The following is a 26,664-nucleotide window of genomic DNA, read 5'->3' as shown; positions in this document are numbered from 1 at the left end:
TTCTTTCTTTAAGTTGACAAAATAGACTCAAATAATTCCTTTTAAAATGTGCATCTGTATCTTCTCATATATCATCCTTAGATTAGAATATTCATTCAAATTATCATGTTCACTTAAAGGAACAAACTTACGCAAATCTAGCCCAAATACAGACACCAGGTATCAGTAACCATATCCTAAAATTCAGCCACAGCTTTTGTCAGAATCAATGTGAAGGGACGCCTGGGTGGCTCAGTTGGTTAAGCAGCTGCCTTCGGCTCAGGTCATGATCTCAGAGTCTTGGGATCGAGTCCCACATCGGGCTCCTTGCTCAGCGGGGAGCCTGCTTCTCCCTCTGCCTCTGCCTGCCTCTCTGTCTGCCTGTGCTCACCTCTCTCTGACAAATGAATAAATAAAATCTTTAAAAAAAAAAAGAATCAATGTGAAATCAATCACTCTAAGCAATTCTGATAAAATTGCATGGCAACTCATGGAAGGGAAGATAACATACCAACAGATAAAAGGAGGATTTCCTTCACACTATCGTAAACACGCTCCTATACACACATATGCAACTTCAGAAAGAAGTTTTTTTTTCTAAAAGATTCTATTTCAGTTTTGAAAATCAGAATCGGTTTTATCTATACAGAAGCAATTACTCAGTTTATTTTTTTCTAGATCACAAAATAGCACTCTCCTGGGTAGTTTCTATTCAACAACTGCAAAAGTAGTGATTTAATAGCAGTCGTATTTTGTGCCCAGTCAGAAGCACTGGGGGTGACTATAATGTAACCAGGTCAGATCCAGCACAAGGTGTACCAGTGTAATCAGAGAATCCAGCAAAGGGAGAAGCAGATAGCAGCAAGTCTTAAGCACAGCAACACACACACCATGCAGGACTTTCCTCTCATTTACCACACAAGCTGCTCAGCTAGTTTCAGTAAATGAACGTTATTTTGCTCCTAGGAAAAATCTTTCTTCCATTGTTTAGCCACCTTAATTGTGACAGGAGCTCTGAAGTTGTCCTTTGCCACAGTGCTGTTACCTGCCTGAGAACAATAACCTGGCAGAAATATTTTGATGGCTATTAAAACATCATAACAACCTTTGTGCTTAAAAAGGAATTGGTGTGATTCTGAAAGAGATGATGTTACTGATTCCTTCAAAATAATCCGCGATGATTATGATAATTCCTTAAATGTGTTATCACATAGTGGAAACAGTAAGAATCAAAGGAATCCGACAACACAGACTCTGAGAAAACACTCCTCTTGCAGAAGCAGAAATTTCTAAAGAGAGTAAATAGCTATTTATTTTGGTCTTACCTGACAGCAGCTTGTTTAACCAAGGGTATGTCCTTTATGGAGGTAGTTTATCCTTTGAAGAACCCAGTGGCTTGTCCCACAGCCCCAAAGAGACTGGAGTCTTGGAAAACTATCCAGCCCAAAAGAATACAGAGGAAAAAGCTTTTCCCACTTTCTTTCCTAGGACTAGCCAACAGCTGAAGTCATGCAGGAAACTGAGTAGAGGGAAGGGAAAAGCAGCTTCTTCTCCCTGAAATCCGGATCAGCAGAAATTAGAGGCTGTTGTCTATCTCCCACCCAGACTTTTGTTTAAAAGTTTTTTCAACTGTTGCTAGGTGTTGTTGGGTTCTGAGATTAGGTTTCTCGTCTTCTGCTCCCTTCACAACACTGTCGGAGCAATGACTTTGTTGAGGAGCTGAGCTCGCGCGTGCTATATTTAACCAGTGTTCTCAGCAAGTCAAGCCTGTCAACAGCTGAGAAGTTTGGAGCCGGCTTTACTCAGTTCCTCGGCAGCTGGGTTATCAGTGGATATAGCTCTGCTCACCCTGTAAAAGATTGCAGGGAAACCGGCAGATCCTTTTAAGGACACAGAGGTAATTATTACTCAAAGCTCTTAAATACAGATTGTGATTTGGGGCTTTAAATCTGAAGAAGAAATAGCAGTTGTCCCGAGCACAGCAATTTACCGATGCAATATTTTTCTCAAGCAGGCATTCTCAGATAAATGTTCTTAAATTTAAAACAGCCTTTTAAAAATGTGCCATAGTTGTTGGGAAAATTCACAGAGAGAGATCATTCCAGACGGTTTTTTACATCGGTGTGTTACTTTCATAGCCACATGACTTACCTTGTTCTATCAGACTTGATCAGCTTGTATACCTGAATGTTATTAAAATAAGGTTAACATAAAGGAATGTCTGTAATAATATGTTTTTGAATGGAGGAAGGTTAAGGAGGAAAATCTTAGCATTCTCACTCAGGTCATTCATTCAAAGTAAGAAGTAGAGAGCACTCCAGGAAAACTAGGACTTGAAACAACTCTTGTTGTCGACAGCCTCACCTCATTATTAACCCTCCAGGCTCCGAAACTGGAGAAGGGTCACTTCTGCCCTGAACTCTCACATGAAGACTGTCTCAAGATATTTTATCGGCTTTATTTTATATCAGAAAATAGGATGAATCTGCCAAGATCAAGATTTATGGGGGAAAGGTGTTTTCAACTAGTTTTAGGGACTATCTTATTATATATGTGAAATTAAGAGTAAGAGGAACAAAGAGAGATCCCTTTAGGTAAAGTAGATAAAGTAGAAAGGGACACACACACACACACACACAAACACACACACACACCATTATTAGTTAATACGCTAGAATATTGCCCTGATAAAAATGTCACCAACACCATTATAAATGTTGACCCCCCTACCCAAGATCAATCTATCAGCCTAAGGATATACTTTTTTTGACATGCAAACTGAAGTTAGACCAAGCAGACACGTAAAGGCATAGATTTAATCTTTTAAGATTATTTAAGATATTTGGGTACGCCTGGGGGGCTCAGTCAGTTAAGCATATGCCTTCGGTTCAGGTCATGATCCCAGGGTCCTGGGATCAAGTCCCGCATCAGGCTCCTTGTCAGCCAAGAGCCTGCTTCTCCCTCTGCCTGCTATGCCTGCCACTCCCCCTGCTTGTACTCTCTCTCTCTGACAAATAAATAAAAATAAAATCTTGAAACTGAAGCAAAACAACCAAAAAAAAAGCATTGCATATTTGTGAGAAGTAGCTTACGTACTAAATAACCCTAATGTCTCTCTGGGAAGGGCTACCACTTTTCACAAGAGGTGTGTGTGTGTCCTTTTTAAAGAAATGACCCTCACCTTCAAGATTAGCTGACACTCCCCCGCAACACACATACCTCAACCCATTAGAAAACATCTCAGTTCTTCCCATCCCATCATCACCCCACTAACAGCATTCATCCCTGTAATTTATCCCTGTAATTTATTTACTACTATCCACATATAAAATTACATTTGTTCACATTCTTAGTCTTCCTGGGTCTGGGCCAACCTTGATTTTTAAAAAAGACTTCTATTAAGATAAAAGTGTCCTTATGTGAAATTAATGGACTCATCTAGAACACTAATGGATCTTTTAGAAACGATCTATTCACAGTCCCTAAAAAGTGGGTTCTGATAGGAAGTGGAAGTATGTGACTGGGATAGGCCATTGTTTAGAATCACCAGGAGAACATTTTAAATATTATGAAGAGCTGGGTATGGAGAAATTATTGTTTGGAAAATGCACATGCCCCACACAACATACCCCGCATGTAATAGCACCAGGTTGAGAACCATTTCAGTAACTCCAGGAAGGTATCTTTTCACTCCTACTGAAAGTTCACTTTATAGATGTCTCCAATCCAAAATGAAACAGAGAAGCAAGTCAAGATAACTAAGGGGAAATAACCCACTTTGTCTTTATGGACCTAGATAATTCCCTCAGGAGCAGGATAGTTATTTCTCCTCTAACTATCCAGACAATTAGAGTTCTCAGTGTTTTGTTTTTTTTTTCTTTAATGAAAACCTAGTCCTCCCACCATTGTTTTCTCTAACACTTGGATTAGCGGTCCATTGTTACTATTAATTTATTTTAAACAATGTGATGACAAGCAACAGCACACAGAGTATTTTATATAATTAGATACTGTTGCTACCTTCAAATTATGTTCTTTAATTATACTTAGCATATGTGCTAGCCTAACTCAGTATCCCACAATAATTAGTCTCTCTCTCTCTCTCTGTCTCTCTCTCACACACACATACACACACACACACACACACACACACACACACATACATATGCATTCTCTATCCCTCTTTATAAAGTGAATTTATTTTGAAAGCTTTCCCCCCGGGAATGATTATTCAGACAAAAGAATTTCCTACATAATCCACAGAGGAAGTAGTGCCATTAAGAGCTATTAGAAATTTGTGTTTTGTATACAGTCAACAAGGCACTGATTTTTCAACACATATTGTTAATATATTACTGTTCAGCTGGATCCTTTTCCCAAAGTCTTAAGTGTGAGCATTCTGAGAACATCTGATAAACTTAAAACTAAAGCTGAATTTCCCAACTTCAAGAATGAGTCATGATGAAACTTTTTAATAAGAATATAGGTTAATGAGGGTGGTGGGGAAATGGATATTGGGGAGGGTATGTGCTATGATGAGTGCTGTGAAATGTGTAAACCTGGCGATTCACAGACCTGTACCCCTGGGGATAAAAATACATTATATGTTTATTAAAATAAAAAAAAAAGAATATAGGTTAATAATATCAATGAGGAAAAAGCAAATGAATTAAGTAAAAGTGTTGGCACATTATCTCTACATCCATTTCTAAAACACAAATTTTGCCATGTCGTTCATTTAAAGAAGCACAGGGATTTTTTTTAAGTAAAAAATTAATCGGTTTGTCATTTGCTTCAAAATGAAGTCCAGGAGTGAGGGGTCACGAGAGGAGTTTCCAAACAACAAACATCTCTGTTATTGTTTATTGCCTGGATCTGAGACTTGAATATAAGCTCCTGGGTAATAGAAAATGTTTTCTGTTTGTTCCTTACTGAGTAATCAAGCACCACAGCAAGTGTTTAATAAATAGGAATGATTGAATGAGCAAATGAACAATATAAAGACGGAAAAAACTTTTAGAGCATGTTATCCAAAACCTACAGAAAATGTTTCTAGGCTCTCTGGAGAGAGTTATGTCATTATTACTTGTTTATTAAGAGTTATAGAAAGAAATTCATAGATTGCAAATCAGTTATTTTGAATTTTTTTAAATTGCAAAGGAAAGTTAATAGATTTTAGGATAATAATAAAAATACTTATGTAACACTTACTATGTGTTACACTTACTATTAAGCCACATTTCTAAGGGCTTAATACATATTCTCACAATAACCCAATGATAATACATATTCTCACAATAACCCAATGAGACAGGTATTATTATTATCCCCCATTTTACAGGCAAGAAAACTGAGATCTTAAGTAACTTGATCAGGTTACATGCTAATAAGTAGCAGAATCAGAATTTGAACAAGAGAGTCTGGTTCCAAAAATTTGTGTTTCTAACCACATAACTGCCTCCTTATACTTAATAGTCTCAGTATCCTGTTCTTGGCAATCACTGAGAGTCAAAAAATATAGACTCTGCTATACCTGAATAAATATGCTTCTGACCAAAAAAACACATTTAAAATTCTATAGCTCTCAAGCAAATAGAAAAAAAATAACATAACTACATGATCAGCATAGTAAAATAAAAGCTCATTGGAACTGAAGTCCTGTTGAATACCAGAGAAGAGAAAATTGGACTGGAAAGAAGATAATTGCTTTGAGGGGAAAAAAAAGTGTCTATTTTTAAGCAAAGGATATGAGCTGTTCAGTATTCTCTCTAAAACAAACAATGCATGATGTTCTATGATGAATGAGTTCAGTGCCTAATGAAATTCTAAAATTACATTCTAAAAATATAATTTTGGCCTATGATTTGATAAGCAATTTTTAAATGTTTATGAGCTATGCATTCACAACCAAAACTTCTCAAAGATGTAGCCAACAACAAGAAAAAACATCAGACAATATGGGGGGGCAGGGGGTGGCAGGAGAAATCATTATACATTAACTAGTGTTTTGGTATCAGAATGATGTGTTACACTTGCTATAGTCAGGTTTTACAATTTAAAACACTTGAATTTTTTATTAATCTACATATACCTCTATTTAGATCTTACAAAACTTTAAAAGAAATAGTGCTAATACTTTGTAATATCTATACACATTCATAATGAAATAAGTACTTTGGCCTGTTCACTTAATAAAACACACATTATATCACTTATATATTTGTTCATAAAATATTCAATTAAGTTATTTATTTCCCAACAGCTTCAGAGAAAAGAGAGCCAAGGATAGGTTTTTAGAAAGTTTTAAGATAATGATATTTCCATTTACTTGAGCAAAGTAAGCATTTACATGCTTGTATTAGACATTAAAATCCCCAATTCCCTGCCCTGCTTGAAACTGGGTGAACAGAACTTAACTCTGAAAGTTATTATAGGATCATATTCTATCAAGATCACAAGCATCCTACTTTGCAATAGAGTCAACTAACATTCTCTTGAGTGTATTTCCTTCTTCCTTTCCTACTCCAGAGTTATCCTCCACTCTGGTTCAATGCTCTAATTCTTAGTTGTAATGGATGACTCAACAATTTTCTATGAGGGGATGGGACATTTACTCTCCAAGAAACAGACACAGAATTGGGAAACCAGTGATTGGGCATAGAATCATGAAAAATAATGCACTTTTCCCCATGGAGCTTATGGGTTTGTATGTATACACTATATAGATAATTACAATTAACTGAAAAACAAGATGCTTTGGAAGCACACTGGTTGAGACCTCCGATTCTGGGGTCAGGCAAAGCTAGTTTGAATTCAGATTCCCATTACTCATTACCTGTGGGAACTTAGCAAATTACTTTATTTCACCCAAGACTACTTTACCTTTTCTGTTAGATTAATAAAATAGTTTAAGACTACTTATAATAACCAAACACTATAAATGCTCTCTGAGTGCTTTCTACAATTGAATGGGTATATTGTAGTGTAGTCAGACAATGGCTTGCTGTATACAGCAATTAAGAATGAGCAATCTACAATTGAATGTAACAATATGGATAAATCTCTCAAACAAAATGTTTAATGGAGAAAGCCAGACCCAAAACAGTACACTGACAATTCCATGTACACCAAGTTCAAAAACAAACAAAATAAATTTTTGGTTTTGGAAGTCAGAATAGCAGTTATCCTTAGGAGGTGCGGACACAACTGGAAATGGGCACAAGACAGGTTTCTGTGACATTGGTAATATTCTATTTCTTGTGTTATGCCAGTATGTTCAATTTGCAAAAATTAATCAAGCTGTATACTTGTGATTTTTTTAACATATACTTAGGTATTTTTTGGTCTGTTATAATTTTATAAAAAGTTTAAAAATTGAGGATAATTTTAAGGTAAGAGTCCCTACCTTCTGAAATATTTGCAGATGAAATAATAGAGTGTCTTGGATTTTTCTGAAGACAACCCAGTGTCAGGAAAGAGACGTGGACAAGAGAATAATGAAACAAGATTGGCCGAAAGCTGACAGCTATTGAAGCTGAATAGTGGGTGATCATTATACTATGCTCCCTACTTTCATACAAATTACTTTTATACTATTTCTTCAGAATAGTGCTTACTATGCTAGTTATTATTTTAATTATGAATATTAATGTAACTGTGACCTGAAAGTATCTACACAAACTGAACTCTTTGAATCCAATCAAGTCTTTACATGGAAATCACATGGAATTCCACTGATGTCATGAGATAATCAAGAAGACAATTGGCTTTGTAATATTAACACATACTGTTAGCAACTGAGATCAAAAGTTGAATAAGAAAAAAGGTAAGGAAACTAGAAAGGACCACTGAAGCAAATTAGTCCTAAACTCACTGGGGAAACAGGTTTCATTCTTGCTTTTATCAACAAAACTCATTAACATATTGTTCTGCCTATCTGATAATGAAAGGGAAAAATATCAAGAAACAAAGATGTCTAAGCAGCAAAAGCTGTGGGCCAACAACTAACAAGTGGTTAGTAACAGGAAATGTCATACAAGGGTTCAACCCTCAGGGTGAAAAGTTCAGGGCAAGAAGTGCTCAGAAATACTTGAATTTAGTATCCATTTTACATCCATTTTACATCTTGTGTACTTAATGTTTGTATTCTTTCCTCTTTCATCTGAAAATGGGTAATCATTCACCTCCTGGGAGAGCTGGAACATTATAGTCTGGGACAGGAAAGTGTTTTTGAAATGATGAAATATCTAAAAATGTTTTGTGTTGAAGCTTTCTTTTTGGTTACTTACTTTCAGGACTCTGAGGTAGGTTAACCATATGATGAAATGACTAAGGAAGTTCTTTAAAAAGCCTGGTGTTAAACAAGTATAAAAATGAAAGTAGAAATTAGAATCATTAGGTAGAGTTAGATAGGAAAAAAGTGAATGAAAATTGCAAAGCAGTAATTTTTTAAAAACAAATTGACCTCTTTAAGACAATTACAATTTTCTTGTTTAGTCTTTAGCCATTAAAAATAACATTACAGAAGAATATTAAATTATTTAATGAACTGGAAAGAAATTCGCTGAAAGTAAAGTGAAAACAGCAGGTAATAAAATAAATTAATGAATTGGTATTATTTCATTGGGTGATAGATATAAATAGTTATATAAATATAGATATTTCCTCATGTGCTATGCATATATATTTCTATAGAAATACATACACACATTTGTATATACATATAAATGTATATTTATATATGAAATATATAAGCCATAATGTTTACAATGGTTACCTTTCTGTATTTTTTCTCAATTTTTTTAATTGACATTCTGTTTTGATAGTAGGAAAATAATATTATTTAAAATCATTTTTCACAGGGTCGTTGTTCAATATTTTGCTAAGGTAGAGGGGCAACTGGGTGGCTCAGTGGGATAAGCTTCTGCCTTTGGCTCAGGTCATGATCTCAGGGTCCTGGAATCGAGCCCCACATCAGGCTTTTTGCTCAGTGGGGAGCCTGTTTCCCACTCTCTCTCTCTGCCTGCCTACTTGGGATCTCTCTCTCTCTCTCTCTGTCAAATAAATAAATAAAATATTTTAGAAAAATATTTTGCTGAGGTAGAAACGTAAGAACTTGTGTTTGGCATGACTTTCCTTTCTTGTGATTATTCGGGATTTCAGTGAATTTACCCCAAATAATGTAATAATTAAGCAAAAGGACACCATTGAATTTTGTCTGGTGTGAGTCTGGCATTCATTTTCACTTATTGAATTCCTCTTAATATTTGCTTACAAGAAAAAAAATGGTCCTCTTTTCATGATTCATCAAAATGAACTAGCATTGCTTTGCTTTCCATGCTTTTTCTACTTTTTCATCCTTACAACTGTCTTAATTCTTCATAACATTACATCATTGCATTTGCTTCTGTAACTTTCTCCTGTGACATTTTCCCTCTGAGCCTTAGACTGTGTTTGGTTCTGCCTGGAAATTCTGCATGGTGCCAGGAGGAAAGATCTTCATCGTTAGGGCTTACCTGAGGAAAGTTTCCAGCCATTGTGTTGCTGTTGACTTTAAGCGATAGGGGAGAGAGAAACACTTTTTGCACTTCCCCAGCAATATCTGGAATATGACATCACTAACTGACTATGTCTTAGAGTAGAAAGAGCCCTGGGAAAAAGGAGACTTTGCTCTGACCTCAATTAGAGAGACAGTTTTTAAAAAATGACTTCATCTCTCTGTGCCTGTTTCTTCAATTGTCAAGTAGAGAAATGGAATTTCATTTACACACCCCACCACTGTTCTGGACCCTCCACCATCACAGTATGTAAGATGACAGGGAGGCGACACCACAGGAGTGGGAATGAAGTTGAGAAAAAAGAGAAGGCAAGGGCGTTCTGGGGGTCCACGGCATCAATTTTCATTATCTAAAATTATTTTTATTGCTTAAAATTATTTGTGTTACCAAAATGTCTTACTTGTTATAAGCTTTGTTTCTAATCTATACATCATTTTTACAAGACATAATTTATTGTTTAGATTTTTATACATAATTCTAAACCGTTAAAAACACTGTAAAACATGCAAAAAGAGGAAAGCAGGAGTGGTTTTTTTTTAAATGCTAATTGAGTTAATTGTAGCCTGGCTAAAGGGGAAAAAAGTTACAGTTCCAAGTTTTGCTCATTTATGCCAACATATAGTATTCTAATCTTCTAGGTCTGTGTGTGTTGAGAAAGTCTACCAACTGTAAGGCAGGTACATTTGAATGTCCATTTGACCAACACCATTTATCAGAAAATGAATATGCATTATAGAAGTAATGGACATAGGCTACACACCAAAACTATAAACCTCCAAATGTTTTGAGATTGTAAGTAAATAGATGAGAATGGGAGGACAGGCTTTAAGGAGGGCTTGGACAGTAAGTGCTGACAGGAGCATAATTCATCCTAGTGCTGGGTCAGAGCCACAAACAAGAGGTCTGGTCCTTCTTGAGTTTCCTCAAGAAGGTTTAAGTCATGTTTGTTTTTGTGGGATTAATCAAAATTTGCTATAGAATTTATGTAATAAACAAATGGGTAGCACTTGCTCTGTGCAAAGAACTCTGAAGCAATGGTCCTCAATTGAGACCACTTTTGTCCCCCAGGGGACAGCCTGGAGACACTTTTGATTGTCACAACTAAGGATTCTCCTGGCATCCAGTGGATAGAGGCCCAGAATGAGGCTAAATATCCTACAATGCACAGAACAGGTGTCCCAAACAAAGAATTATCTGGCCACAGTGTCAATGGTGCCAAGGTTGAAAACCTTGCATGCACTAGAGGATTAAAAAACAGTGACACAGACAAGAACCTCCCTCTAGAGCTCAGAGTCTGGCAATGAAGATAAGGCAGATACACAGCAAAATGGACAAAGCAAGAGGAGCTAAAAGAAATATACAGAGAAAAAATGACTTGTAGCTTCAGGGATGAGGGGAAAACTTTGAAAAACAATACCGTAAATATCCATCTTAACATTCCTAAAGTAATTTAATTTAAAGATGCTATTTATTCTTGTAATTCTTTTTTACATCAATAAAGATAAATTAACCACCAAATACTTATAGAAAACATTCTCTCTGTTCTTAAGCCTGAATTAAGTTCCCTGGGAAGACAAAGCTGAGTAAAACAGAGCCACTCTTCTCTGGAATTTAGAGCAGAGTCACACCTCCAGTTCCACACTAACATTATCAGAATTCATTCCTTCAAACATGTCACGAGTACCAACTATGTACCAGACACTGTGTGGCACAAACAGGTAAGATTTTGCCTTGTGAAACTGTCAGATGGTTGGGCATCTGCCTTTTTCTCAGGTCATGATCTCCAGGTCCTGGGATCCAGCCCCATGTTGGGCTCCCAGCTCAGGGGGGAGTCTGCTTCTCACTCTCCTTCTGCCTCTCCCCCTGCTTGTGATCTCTCTGTCTCTCTTTCTCAAATGAATAAATAAAATCTTTTTAAAAATTAAAAAAAAAAAAGAACTGTCATTTGGGGGAGGGGAAAAAAAATCAAACCAACAAATACATCATATCAGTGTGTGATTTCTGTTTTCAAAAATACTGGACCATCTAGTCCAAAAATCCAAAAAGCCTCCCCACTACAAAACACCGGAAATTCTCACTCGAATCTCACAAGCATGTTTTTTGAAATCTAGCTGAGCATGAAAGAAGCTATGGAAAACTTCTAAGGGCCAAAAGCAAAGAGGGAATTAAAACCAGAACAGTGAGTGAAAATTGACAGTGAGGTCCCCGGGGCCTGAGGAGCAGGAGGGCAATTAGTCTCAGAAACCACTGGATTTTAGTGATAAGGTAGGAATAGGGCATGAAGCCTCAGGTCCCAGAGATTAGGATCTGGGACTGAGTCTCCTGAATAAAGCTAGGACTCTTGGAGTTTAAAAAAAAAAAAAAATTACAAGCATAGGAAATAAGAAGGAAACTTATCCATCTTGGCCTGGCTCTAGATAAGGGAAAAGAAAACCTATGCTAAGAATGCATTACCACAAACCAGGTTTTAGTAGGCTTGATGAGCAAAGGTACATTACTCTTGTTGTCTAAGAATCCCCAATCCAGGATGTTAAAATAACCCAGATTGGTAATCCCCACAGAATAGCTAACAGTTAATCCACAAAATCCACCCAGCTGTGTCTCTTCATAAAGCCCTAGGATTCTACCTAGCAAATAAAGCTTAGTATATAATCTTTGTTTTGGGTTCTGCCTTCTAAGTAACCAGAGCTAAGTGAGGACTCTTGTAAGAGAAGGCCTGTTTGAGAAGATGTCATTCTAAACTGAGACCTGAAGGATAAGAAGTGGATGCAACCTGTAGAGAGGAAGAGTAATCCAGTAGAGGGAATGGCACGTCCAAAGGCCCTTATGTGGAGCAGAGTACAGAACCTTCAGGAAACAGAGAAGATAATGGTAGAGAGAAGTTTGGAAAGCTGCAAAGAAGCCCAGTCACACAGAGCGGAGGTCTTAGGCCTGGACCCCATATATACCATGTGTGTTTTCTTTTTTTTTTTTTTTTTTTTTTTTTTTTTTTTTTTTTTTAAAGATTTTATTTATTTATTTGACAGACAGAGACCACAAGTAGGCAGAGAGGCAGGCAGAGAGAGAGGAGGAAGCAGGCTACCCGCTGAACAGAGAGCCCGATGTGGGGCTCGATCCCAGGACGCTGGGATCATGACCTGAGCCGAAGGCAGCGGCTTTAACCCACTGAGCCACCCAGGCGCCCCCCATGTGTGTTTTCTTATACTAGTTGGCAAAGTTGAAAATAAGGAGATATCACATAATAACTTCTGGATCTTCAAAAAATTCAAAAGATCTGTCAGCAGCGGGCTTGCATTCTTACATGGCCACCTTCAGCTGGATCTACCCCCTGAGACAAGGCCTGTGACCTCCTATTTGCCACTGTCCCCACCCAGCCTTTTTCATTCATTTATGTTGTTGATTTGGCATCTATGGGAGTTTCAATTATAGCTCCTACTTTGGGACTTCATAGGTTATGGTTTTTAAAAAAGTTGGATTTTATTCTGAGATCTTAAAGTATTTTAAGCAAGGGAATGATGTGATCTGATTTATATAAACTCCATTTGTTATAAAACAAAACAAAACAAAGATTGGAGAGAATCAAGAATGAAAAAGAGGCTACAAATGAGACTATTGCAGGAATCTAGGTGAAAGAACACAGCGGTTTGAAACGGAGTGCTAGCAATGGAAATGGAGAGAAGCAAATGGATTTAAATGTGCTTGGAATCAGAAAACCCAATGTTTGCCGATAGATTAGATATTAAAGGTGAGAGAGAGAATCAAAATAACTTGTACTATATTATGCAGAATTTGAGCCCTCTATGGTCAACGGCTGTTTCAATGGAAACAGCCTCCCGCACAGATATTTACTGATAATCTCTAGTGCATGGAGAACTTGTGCTGTGAGGGGTACAAATAAAAGAAATTTTGGTGCATTTAAAGAGCCTAAATTCTATTAGTAAAGGTAAGATTGATGTAAACAAATATACTTGTAAGGTATATAATTTATTAGACAGCTGTAACTCTTAGAGTAACAATAACATTAGGTAACATTCATTGACGGTATATACCCAGTGCATACATCTCATTTAATACTGCCTAGAGTTAAGTATAATTGTCATTTCCACTTTATACACCGAAGAATAAAAACTCAGGGAAGTTAGGTAATTAGTATAAGATCATACAGCTTCTAACTGGCAGAACTGACATAACATTAACATAACATATCATAACATTAGTTAGCGGGCTAACTCCACTGGCCCCTTGTTTAATGAGTGCCCTAGACTGCTTTTACAAAAGTACCTTTAGTGGAGCCACAAAGTTACCTGCATGTTGCAACTCAGACATGAGAAGAGTAATGTCATTTCTTTGACTTGACTGAAAGTGCCCTGAGCTTTCTCACAAGCCTCTTTCAGCTGGTGAAAGGAGGGGGAATTAAACTTTCCTCAAGACTATTTAAAATTTAGCTCCATTCTGTATTTGAAACTGACTTTTTAAGTAATGTTTTGATCCCTCTAGAAAAGAAATGAAGATTTCTCCACCTTCACCTCCACCATATCCATGTGTACCAGCACATATGCAGGTACATACACATCTCTGCTACCCAAGATGGTTGTTGGGAGGTGTGGACACAGAACCACTGAAGTGCCCCAGTCTTGGGCTTGATGACCAGGCCCATCTGGTTGCTGCTTGTTCTGTTGGTATCCATGACTAAACTCCTTTGCTGGAATCATCCTTGATTTTGGTCTCTTAGCTGACTAACAACTCAGTAGCATTCCCTAGTTAATGGAGCCCCAGCTCAGCTCTCAGCAGTGCTGTAGGGCTCCCCACATATGTGACATTTCCTATATCCAACGACCTGGCCCAAAGGCCCATCCCCTGCCTCTGCTTCAGAACCACTCCTATCTCAGCAGGCTCCACGGTTAGGTTGACAATAAAATTTATCACACAAATCAAGACATTTGTGGGAGTGACAAGAAAGCGTACTATTACCACAATGGAACATGCTGTAAATCAGGACAGTCTTAAACTAGGACATAGGGCAGGCCCTAGCTCTCAACCTAGCTGCTTTGTAAGTTTCTCTTCCAGAAATTTCAACAACACCTGGGTTGTATTTATGCTACATGGGATGGGGGAGAAGTCCAGGAAAGCTAAACTTTGAGGGCTCTCCTAGCCACAATGCACAGTCAAATTCAGACCAGTGGGACTTATTTAGTCCCATGGTAGTCTCAGCCCACAGGGCAATCTCTTTCAGATGCTAAATGGAAACAGCCTCCCACACAGATACTTAACAGACTTGCTCCTCTTCTGGGAAAGCCCAGAGAGGGAAATGGCTCAAATGCCAAAGGGGAAGAGGTATTCTTCTCTTCACTATGGGAAGTTTTCCAGACTTTCCTTTTGCTAAGTTAAATCTAAAGCTGAAGGAGACTGAAAAGAGCAAAACAAAACAAAACAAAACCCCAGAACAAACACCTCTCAACTCCACAAAGCTTTGCTTTCAACGCTACTGTCTTCGCAAAGAAGTCCAGTAGTCCGCCCTCTTATCCTCAATGTCTAAACCTCAAGACTAAGCTTTAAAAGTAAAAGACTACGGGGGCACCTGGGTGGTGCATTCAGTTAAGCATCTGACTCTTGGTTTTGGCTCAGATCATGATCTGTGTCTTGGAATCGAGCCCCACATCAGGCTCCACACACTCGGCACCAGTCTGCTCAAAATTCTCTCTCCCTCTCCTTCTGCCCCTCCCACTTGTATTGTCTCTTTCTCTAGGATAAAGGAATAAATCTTTGAAAAGAAAAAAAAAAAGTAAAACTGCAAATAAAAAATTATTTCAGGGAGGAGAAATAAAATGCATTTGTTTAATATTTGCAAAATAAAATAACAAACATATAGAAGGCTGTTCATTCTCAGCCATTTCTGCCTACAGTGAAAGAAGTATTTAATGTCATTCAAAATTTAGATTCTTAACACAGTCCTGATAAGATGAATAAACAAATGCCTTTTGTGAGATAGGATGAGTAGATCTTCAGGGGTCAAAGTTCAGCTGATTTTGGCTCTAAGATCCTGTTCTGAATATTCTATGGTTTTGTGATTTGTTATCTCTGAAAGGCCAAAAAGTATTATGTATCAGATTTCCACTTAGGGTTTTGCTTACTCATTTAAGTGTCTCAAACCTAAACTGCAAGTCTTAATGTTTTAGAGTGGCATTAAATGGTTTTCCAATATTGATCAGGGATTATTGAGAGGTCCCCAAAGTTTCTGATGTTTCACAAGGGCATTCTAATGGGTTCATTTTTCTATTTATTTTATTTACTGCCAGGCAGTGGCAACAGTTGTGTCTCATGCATATTGTTACTCTAGTTGATTTTGGATAACCCTAACTTAAAAATGTTCTCTATACCAATGTGCAAGTTTCCAAACACGAGAGGAAAATTACAAAAATGCTGAGTAATCAGACTTATGGAAGGCCAAAACAAGAAAAAGCCAGGTGGAGTTTCTCTGAAAAGGTTCTATAATGCCTTTATGATTAATAAACCTAAGGAAAACATCTGAAGCTTCTTTGAAATGTTAAGAATGAACTATTGAAGAACAACTGTGCTTCAAAGAGTAGTAAAATATGTGAGGCAGTATCTCTCTAGGGGGAAAAAGGAATCCTACACTCCCAATAAATTATATAGAAAGGAGTAGAGGGTTGAGTCTGACAAGTTTAGAAGAGTTTCTGTTAACTCGTCAACTCCAGCTACCCTCTTCCAACCCTAAACCCCTGGATTTCCAAGGTAAATTCTTAGGAATTGGCACAACTAAATATTCCCAGAAATGCAACTCCATATTGCATAACCAGAATAGATGGAGCTTAACAAAAGGAAACTGTATGGAAATCTGGGTAGTTCTATAAAATTTCTTCAGATGCTTCATGTGAATGGAAGAGGGCTTACAAAGCCAACTAAAGAAAGAGATGGTCTGCTTTATAAATTATAACTTTATCAATACGCACTCACTGAGTATTAGCAGTGAGCAAGTCTTGCTCCTAGAAATAAAAACTTATGTTTGTTCCTTTAAGATATTTCATCTAGTTAATGTGATAGATATACAATTAGAATATACACAATTCTAATTAGAGCAACATGAAATAGGATTAGTACAAAGAATCCTAAATATTTTCCTCTAATGCAAGAGCTTATAAGGAAAAGAAACTTTTTTGGAAGGGTCTGAGCAAATCAGAAATACAGACAGATAAACAAAGAGTACACTGCATCCATGAGGTGGAGATTAGCCAGTTCTCAAATATTCATGATTATAAGGATAGAAATTGTGTGGGTGATTGAATACATTACCGAAAAATTGAGACACTGAAGTACACAAATGTACAAAAATAAGAGAGAGAGTAGGAGTAGTTCTAGTTAACTGGATGGTTGAGTAAGTGGTGAAATCCAGGCCTTTGTCATTAGCTTTGTGACTCAAATTCAGTGAAAGATACCGAATAGGTTGGCAAGTTCATGTCCTTTCTCTCTCTGTGATTAGTGAGATTTACAAAAAACTGAATAAAGCCTAAAGTACCCAAATCTAACAGTGCTAATTGTCCACCAAAAAAACCCATTCTCCCTTTTCCTACAATAACTGTATTAGAGCTGGGAACTGGTTACCTGGCTAGCTGGTATTTCCCAGACTCCCTTGCTGTTAGATATGACCTCCCGACTATGCTCTCTCCATGTGAGCAAGAACATGGTGTGTCACTTCTGAGTCTGGGTCCAAGACAATGGACATACATTCCGCCCCACTCTTCCCCTTCCCGCTACTAGAAACTAGCCATGGCACATTGTAGTTTGACCACATAAACAAAGACATTACAGTTGTGGATCATGGAGCAACAAGGTAAAAGGAACCTGAATCTCTCAATCTGAGTCCCATAGATCTGTCCCACTGAACTCTGGACTATTATGTGAGAAAGAAACTTCTCTGGTCTTTAAACTACTGTATTTTGGGTTCTTTTTTTTTTTATAGCCACTTAGCCTTACACAGACTGTTTCAGAAGAGAAAGTATATTATGAAGGGAAGGGTATAGAATTCAATGACAATATATTCTAATAGGAGGTACATTGAATTTTTTCCCATAGCTATCTTTTGCTGAATGCTGGACTAATATTATACCAGTGTAGAAGCCATATTGGTGCCCATCCCATATTCCCTGGCTTTTCAGCATGCACTGGTGAAATTCCCACTGCTGGTACCTGCATCCCTGTGCCTCGGTGCTCTTCTTCCAGCTCTGTGCAGGTGCAGACTAAAGTGTTAAGGAATTAATATCCTCAGGAGCAGCCCTCAACCCATGACTTCCCAGGAGCTGGTATATTAATACGCTACCTCCCTCACCCTATTGGGTGGGATAATTCTGAGATGTGTGCTTTTGCATCAGTTTTCCAGAGTTCCTCTATAGAGTGAAGTTCCAGGTACCCTTTGTGGTAGCTGGCTCACCTGTGTACTTCCTTCCGGTTGCCTTCAGTTACTCAGTCACTTCCTCCACTTCCCTATCATATACTCTGAACTTCCCAAATAAACTAATTTCACTCAAGTCATTGCCTTGGAGTCTGCTTCTGGGAGAACACAAATTAAGATAGCCAATTTCTTCATACTCACAATCTTAGACAAAACCATTCTCCAACCATAGTCTTTATTGTTAGATAGTATTATATTATTTTTATCGATGAAGTAATCAAATTTGTGGGAGTTAAGTAATTTGACCAAGATTAGTGTCAGAACTAGAATTGGTTGGAACCCAGGACAATCTCACATAAAGTTTTTGCACCTTCCAATATACTAAACTCTACCAGAAGTGGAAGTTTTCTAATTGTCTATTGATGCAAATTTCAATAGATGATAATGATGGAAGTTTTATGATTGGATGATATATTTCAGGGAAACTAGACAAAATAGATTCTACATTAGTCTATAACATTTTGTGTTAAGTAAAACACTTCTGATAACACTTTTTGTTAAACAGACATAATCTTTTAGCCTGAATAGGAAAAAAAAAAAAGCAGTTTTCAATTACTTGCTAACACACATTTATTTTAGCTCTTTTGAAATTAGTCAAACCCTCACCAGAGCTACTTCACTTGAATAAATCTGCTTCTTAAAATGGTCTGCATAGATAGACTTTCATTTAGGAACCTAGCTCTACTTACTTCCCTATCCAGACTTGCATAGAGAAAAGGCTAGTAGATGAATAAACATGAAGACATAAATAATTCATAAGGCTGGGGGCTCAGGAATTTTTGTATTTGAACAATTAATCAATCTATCAAATTAATAGAATTTTGGCTTAGAATTTCAGAAGTCAGTCAACAAGTAAAATTTAGAGATATTTGATGAGACAAAGTTACCCTTCCTGTATTTTTTCTTAATCCAAGCACTCATAAGACTAGTTCTACATGAAGCAGGCATATAAAGAGGATAGTCAAAATCTGAGGAAATAGTTTCTTTACCCTGTATTGTATTAACAATTTAACCTGTGCCTTCTTTTTTGTTGTTTGTTTGTTTGTTTGTTATTGTGTTATGTTAGTCACCATACACTACATAATTAGTTTTTGATGTCGTGTTCCATGATTCATTGTTTGCTTATAACACCCAGTGTTCCATGCAATTGGTGCCCTCCTTAATACCCATAACCCGGCTCACCCATGCCCCCACCTCTCCCCTTCTAAAACTTTCCGTTTGTTTCCCAGAGTTCATAGTCTCTCATGGTTCCTCTCCCTCTCTGACTTCTCCGCCTTCATTTTTCCCTTCTCCTAATGTCCTCCATGCTATTCCTTATGTTCCACAAATAAGTGAACCTGTACATTCTTTTAAATTTTAAGTTAATATTCTTCCAGGAAAAACCCTGAACAGTTGTCACCCACAGGCAATACACCAGATTACTAAATGTTGTATATTAGCATGGAAGTATTACAAGAGCTTAAAGAAAAAAGAAGCTGTTTACTCTTCACCACTACTAGATATAATCTAAACATTACATTCCTGAAAGGATATGCAGTATCACTTACATTCTGTCTAGGCGATTGCATTTCTCTCCTGGTCTTAGCTGAACTGTGCAACATGAGTGTAAGCTTTGGTTATTTGAGGTAAACAAACCCTGTGGTCAACGCCTGCTTCAGCTGAAGCTAATGTCAATATGGATGGGCATGGAGGAGAATACTAAAAGTCCAAAAACACTGATTATCTTCAGAAAATGAAATGAGTCAGTTCCTACCCTTATTGATGTCAGATTTTTATAGAGAACATGACATCACATAAAGTCTGAAGAAGAATGGAAGCCAGAATAAACAGAGCTATGCATCAAAAAGTCTTAAGTCCCACAGCAGACACAGTTTAGCTAATGTAGTTGGATTCACAGAATTTTTATCCAGATAGACTATGGCAATAAAACAGAAATATGCACATTGGAACATATTTATCTACCTCATAAAAGTGTACATAAGAGTGTAACTCATAAAAGTGTACAAAATTGTATATACAAATGTAAATAAAAGGACTTTGCCTGTCTCCAGAAATGTACATGCTTTTCATTTGCCCAATGACTCACACATGAGATTGTGTCAAGTTTAATTAAGTAATGAAATGTAAAACACATATATGTACCAAATGTATTTCATCTTAAAAGTATTTTTGCCTACTTAAAAAAATACTTTCAACATTCTACAGCATTTCCTAGATTTTAAGCTCTCAAGACTTAAAATATTGGCTAATTCTTAAACATTATTTCATCAAGTGCCAGTAATGGGATAGTTGTGATTATTATTGGGTTTTTTTTTTAAGTTCTCATTTATTGGTGATACAAACCAGTATTTACAGGTGGGATCACATGATCTCTTGGGTTTGCTTTACAATGCTTCAAATATTTTGGGGAAAAAAAAAGGTTGGAGGGTATAGATGAAACAACATAGAATGTTGAAAACTATTGAAGTTGGAAAATGAGTATAAATGGGCTCATTATATTTTTTCTGTTCTCTTATATATGTTTTAAATTTCCATAATGAAACCATAAAACAAGAAAAATATTGATAACTGAATAAAAACCATGCAGTCTCTATTTAAAAGAGAAAATTAGGAGCAGTAACAGTGAGATACATCAATTCTTATCAATAAAGATGATATAATTTTTATTTTATGCTTTACGATGACCATATTAGGAACTTTCTGTGATAATACTAATTTAGCATGCATCTGAAAGGTTTTAATTACATATAGGAACTGCACATTTTTCTTAAATATGTTTAAAAGCTATCTTAAGTTTTGATAAAAAGTCAGTTTCGGGACTAAAAACATGATCTTCTTAGAAAAGTAGAATAATCTCATATTCATCATTTTCCATATTTTGAGTAGGGACTTGCAAAGTTAGAAAGCCTCTGGGGTGAAAAGAACTCTCCAGAGAAATCCCAGACAGAGGTGCACCTTATCAATGCAGTAACCCTGTTTGCAGTTCCTCTTTGCACAAAAGTTCTGGACATTTTTCTGACAGAAGATTTTTAGGCACTATTTTTTATATATATGTCCAAGCCAGATTGTCAATAATATTTATCTTAATTACTAAATCGTATCTCTTTTGTTTGCAGTAGGCAAGAGAAATGAAAGTTATGTATTCATGGCAGTTAAGTAATAAGATATTATGTTAGTTTTGATAGATTTTAATAATTAATAACACTATTATTAAAATTATTATTGTAGGGGCGCCTGGGTGGCTCAGTGGGTTAAAGCCTCTGCCTTCGGCTCAGGTCATGATCTCAGGGTCCTGGGATCGAGCCCCGCATCGGGCTCTCTGCTCCGCAGGGAGCCTGCTTCCTCCTCTCTCTCTGCCTGCCTCTCTGCCTAGTTGTGATTTCTCTCTGTCAAATAAATAAAATATTTAAAAAAAAAATAAATAAAAAATAAAATTATTATTGTAGTTCTACATTAAACCTCATTCACATCTAAAGAAAAACGTTCTTAAAACCAATACATTTGTTTTTCAACAAAATCATTTGCTTCAGCATCATACGCTACTCCGAATGCATTGGTCTTACATTGATGAAGATGGCACTTGAGTGCCATCTGGTGTCCCTTTTTCTCCATCCTGCAGGATTTTCCTCTGATCTTGGCCTGAGAAAATCCTCCTTGCATGAGTCTGGCACTCCAAATGCCAAATTAAAAGAAGGCATTATTTGCCAGACAGATAAATCATCTACTCAAAGACTATAGAATCCTGAACCTCATAACACAGTAATATCTATAATTCATATTCATTTTCTTCATACTAGTTCAAATCCTGTGTGTCCAACCAATCCAAATATTCCCAGCCTGAGAAACTGCATTTCCTACACATCCTTCACATTTTGTGATGTCTACCTTGTTATTTATAGCTGCAGTCACAGCGGCCTCTATATCAGTGGTTCTCAATCTTGAATGCCATTAGAATCACATTGAGAGTTAAAAAAATAATAATAATGGGGTCCCAAACCCAGTGAGTCTGATTTAATAGATCTGGAATGGGGCAACATGGATCAATACATTTTAAAAGTTCTCCAGGTGATTCCAGTCTGATCCAGGTTATTTTGTAATGGGTTGTCTGTTCTTGAAAGGTGAGGGCTCTTTGTCCCTCATCTCTGAGACAGTACATTGTGTTGGACATATTAAGAACTCAATATATGTGGCAAAAATGAAACAACTTCAGAGTCTACATGTTTGCTTTAAAACAAGTCAAGACCTGTGTAGTAGTGCATAGAATTCTAGCTTTTTCCCTCCTTTCTCTGTATATTGATCTCAGAGATTACACTGTGTCCCTATGTGAATATGGACAGGTAGCATTTACCAACATGTACCAGTCTACTTTCTCTTGTTTAAAAAAAGAAAAAGAAAAAACCTAAAAGAAATGGGGTCAGCAAAGGGTGGGTTTGAGATGTTTGGGTGGGTAAGTAGGCATTTTGACAACATGGCTTCTCCTTTGGCATGTTTAATTGTGATATTTAATGGGCATCTTTGAAGTTTAAGATGACACTTTTAAAATAAAACTCTCCCCTAATGAAAAAAAAATAACTTTTTTTTTTTTTAAAGCAAGAAGTGGTCCAACTGCAACATCTTAGATTCACAAACTCTGCTGAGAGTATGCCATTATCCCATTCACCAGAAGACTAACTAGATGTACAAACAGCTCCTTTTTCGCTGAGTTTCATGCAACTCAGTTAAATAATTTAGTACACAGATATTTTTTAAGTAAAGATCTCTGTTGTGACAAATCTATCTATATATATGTATATATGCATATGTATACATATATAATACATGCATAAGTCAAGAATTAGAAGATTACTTATAATAGAAAAATATTGGAAATAATCCAACGCTTATTTATAAGAGACTGGTTGAAAAACTTATAGTACGGAATGCCATGCAAACATAAAAAAGAAAAGAATAAGAGAGATCTTTATGAATTAACATGGAATGAATTCCACTATATATTGTTAAGTAAATACAATAGTCTATTATATCCTATTTATGTGTAAAAAAGGAAAGAAATACATGTTTGGGTTTTTTTGCCAAAAACAGGAAAAGAAGAATAAACAACAAAAAAATGAAGCCATTTACATTTAGAGGACAGGCGGGAATGGAATAGAAGAAATAAGCATGGAGTAACAATTCTGTGAACATACCATCTTACATAGTTTCAACCTCTGAATCATATACATTTTTTAGATAATCAGAAAGTAAATCAAAGGACAGTAAAAAAAAAAACCACACATTAAATTGAACATAAACACAAATGGGCCTAAATGTATCAAATTACAATCAAACAGAAAAAGAATTGATTCAAGTAACTTTTGACACATTACTATACATCTTTAGTGGAATATATTCTATGGACAAAAGAAAAAGAAATATTTACTTAGTATTGCACTCTTAGTAGTCATATATATTAAAATTCTGAAACTGTTCTATTGTAGACACTGTAAATAAGTTAACATTGTTACTACGATCCAAAACTTTCACTGTAAAAAACTGTGTACATACATAACAAGTATATATACTAAACAAAAGCAAAATTAAACACTGAATTGTTAAATTTGAGTTGTAATAATTTTTTAAAATATTTTATTTATTTATTTTGCCAGGCAGAGATCACAAGTAGGCAGAGAGACAGGCAGATAGAGAGGGGGAAGCAGGCTCCCTGCTGAGCAGAGAGCCCAATTCGGGGCTCGATCCCAGGACCCTGAGATCATGACCTGAGCCGAAGGCAGAGGCTTTAACCCACTGAGCCACCCAGGCTCCCCTTGTAATATTTTTTAATTAATTCATTTTTTAGAAAGGGACAAAGTGTACACATGTGTGAGCAGTGGGGAGGGGCGGAGGGAGAGGAAGAGAAAGTCACTTAAGCAGCCTCCATGCCTAGTGTGGAGCCCAAGGCCTGCTGGATCTCAAGATACTGAGATCACAACCTGAGTAGAAATCAAGAGTCCGGCACTTAACCTTCAGAGTCACCCAGGTGCCACGTTAAATTGTAATATTTTAAAAAATAAATTAAAAGAAAGCAATCTTTAACACATAAAAACAAAATTATATCCAATTGGAGCTACAATCACACAGCAAAGAACTTTTCCAAGTAACTTTTTTTAAGATCTTACTTATTTGACAGAGAGAAAGAGCATGTGAGTGAGCAAGAGCAAGGGGAACGGCAGACAGAGGGAGAAGCAGGCTCCCCATTGAGCAGGGACCCAATGCAGGGCTTAATCCCAGGGCTCTGAGACCATGACTGAGCCGAATGCAGATATTTAACCAACTGAGCCACCCGGGTAGCCCTCCAAGTAACTTTTAAAAATAAAAGGTGAGGAGCGTCTGGGTGGCTCAGTCGGTTGAGCCTCCAACTCTTGATTTTGGCTCAGGTCATGATCTCAGGGTCCTGGGACTGAGTCCAAGTTGGGCTCAGCATTAGGTGTGGAACCTGCTTAAGATTCTCTCTCCCTCTCCCTCTGCCCAAACTGCCTCCCCCCACATATGCCTGCTCTCTCTCTCAAATAAATAAGTCTTTAAAAAAAAAAAGATAAAATGTGATTGCGTATCTCTATAGAGGTACACTTCAAGGATAAAACAATTGCAAAAAAATTTTTTTAACCATTTTCAGTAATCATATTGTGGACAATGATGTTATTCTGAAATTGTTCTTCAGGATAAAGCAAATGAGTAATTAGGATATGTAATTCTTTGTGTCATTGAGAACCAGGATTCTTGACCTGGAAGAAGGGAAATAAAAATGTAAGAAACTTTTAGTAAAAACCCCATAGTCTTAAATTTGAATTGGATGTATTATTCAGGATTACTATTTGATGTACTATCCAACATAATTCAGGGTATAATTCTTCTTAAAAAGAAATTCCTAGCTCTCTTCACTGAAAAGGCCTAATTGGTAATAAGCATCCCTGGAGCCTAGACTATGTTGATTGAAATATCATTTCACACTAAAAGAAGAGAAATGGCTGGTTCCAGGTCTACGGCAGAGAAAACATAAGGTGGGCCTTGAAGATCTTACACCACAAGGCAAGGAAATGCTCAAAGACTAGTGAAGTCGTGTCTTGATTCGAAGAGGCTTCCAGTAGCTAAATCCAGTAGCTAAATCCGGGATAATCTGAGCACCAAAGAAGATCAAAAACAGTAATGGATTAAAACATGTCAAATGGAAAATAGAGTCCCTGATGGCACACAAAAGAAATAGAGAGATAAAAGGTCAGGAGACTGGTGGGAAGAAAAATTCTTCCTGATAAAGGAATGACAGCTAATAATTGTAAAGGAACGAATTTTCTTAAACTAATCATTTTGTCTTCCCCAGTGTAATAACTGATTTGGGCAAGAAATTGGTTAACGGTTGATGAGGAACAACATATTCACATGGTCTCTAAGTACCCCATAAAATGCCTACCAACTTCAAAGAGGAAAATACATCTTCAAATTAGAGCCAGCTGGCAGTCTGCCCTTAACTAAATGATTATCTATTTCGTACCACCAAAAGTAAGACAAACTGACTTACTGAGCTTCCTAATGTGAGGCAATAAGTACCCATCAATTATGATTCAACCTCTTCAGAAATATTTAATTTAAACCTAATCAAAAAGAAATCATGAGACAAACTCAGAATGTAGGACATTTACAATGTCATGAAAAACCAAACAAGGTAGAGGGAATGTTCTAGATTTAAAGAGACATGGCAACAAAATATGGTGTATGAACCTTGATCATATCCAAAAAGCAAAAACAGCTAAAAACTTATTTTGTGTACAGTTGGGGAAATTCTAACATGAGCTGTAAAGTAGATGATATTATGAAAGTATTGTTTTCTTAGATTTGTTAAAATGGTAGAATAATGTTAGGAAATGCATGCTGATTGTCATGACACCTTCAGCTTATCTTCAAATGGTTCAGCAAAAAATCATTGCATACATACATATATAAATTATTTATAGATAAAATATATATACTACATATATTTACATCATAATATGTTACATATACAATTTAGAGACAGATATGTATTCATTTTGCTTGTCTTTCAGTTCTTCTTAGTTTTTTAATTTTTCAAAACAAAAATCTAGAGGACAAAAGAGCTATTTGCTAATAATGTTATAAAACTGAAAAATTGTGGGGGCACCTGGGTGGCTCAGTGGTTAAGTGTCTGCGTTTGGCTCAGGTCATGATCCCAGGGTTCTGGGATCGAGCCCCGCATCAGGCTCTCTGCTCCATGGGAAGCCTGCTTCTCCCTCACCCACTCCCCCTGCTGTGTTCCCTCTCTCACTGTGTCTCTCACTATCAAATAAATAAATAAAAATCTTAAAAAAAAAAAATGAAAAATCGTGTTAGGCAAAAAAGAAGTGCACAAATGTCATGACTTTTAAAAGATGGAGACATCATTCTCTGTTGTGGCAATCAGGAAAGAATTATAGAAGGCAATGCATTTCTAAATGTAAAGATTTTGAGTTAATAATGGCCTCAGAGGGCGCCTGGGTGGCTCAGTGGGTTAAAGCCTCTGCCTTCGGCTCAGGTCATGATCCCGGGGTCCTGGGATCAAGCCCCGCATCGGGCTCTCTGCTCGGCAGGGAGTCTGCTTCCCTTCCTCTCTTTCTCTGCCTGCCTCTCTGCCTA

At 36.8% G+C, this 26,664-nt stretch overlaps 1 protein-coding gene across 1 annotated transcript in view; it reads right to left on the bottom strand.

Moving 5' to 3' along the window:
• The window catches only part of FILIP1 (filamin A interacting protein 1), a 184,019-nt gene extending 182,236 nt beyond the window's left edge, over window positions 1-1,783 (bottom strand). The window contains exon 1 of the mRNA XM_080805302.1: window positions 1,305-1,783. The gene's annotated coding sequence lies outside the window, so the exon portion shown is untranslated. The remainder of the gene's footprint in view (window positions 1-1,304) is intronic.
• Between the last annotated feature and the right edge of the window lie 24,881 nt (window positions 1,784-26,664).

The sequence above is a fragment of the Martes martes genome, assembly GCF_963455335.1.
Source record: "Martes martes genome assembly, chromosome: 6".
Lineage (NCBI taxonomy): Eukaryota > Metazoa > Chordata > Mammalia > Carnivora > Mustelidae > Martes > Martes martes.
This window is presented reverse-complemented; position numbering and strand designations above follow the sequence as displayed.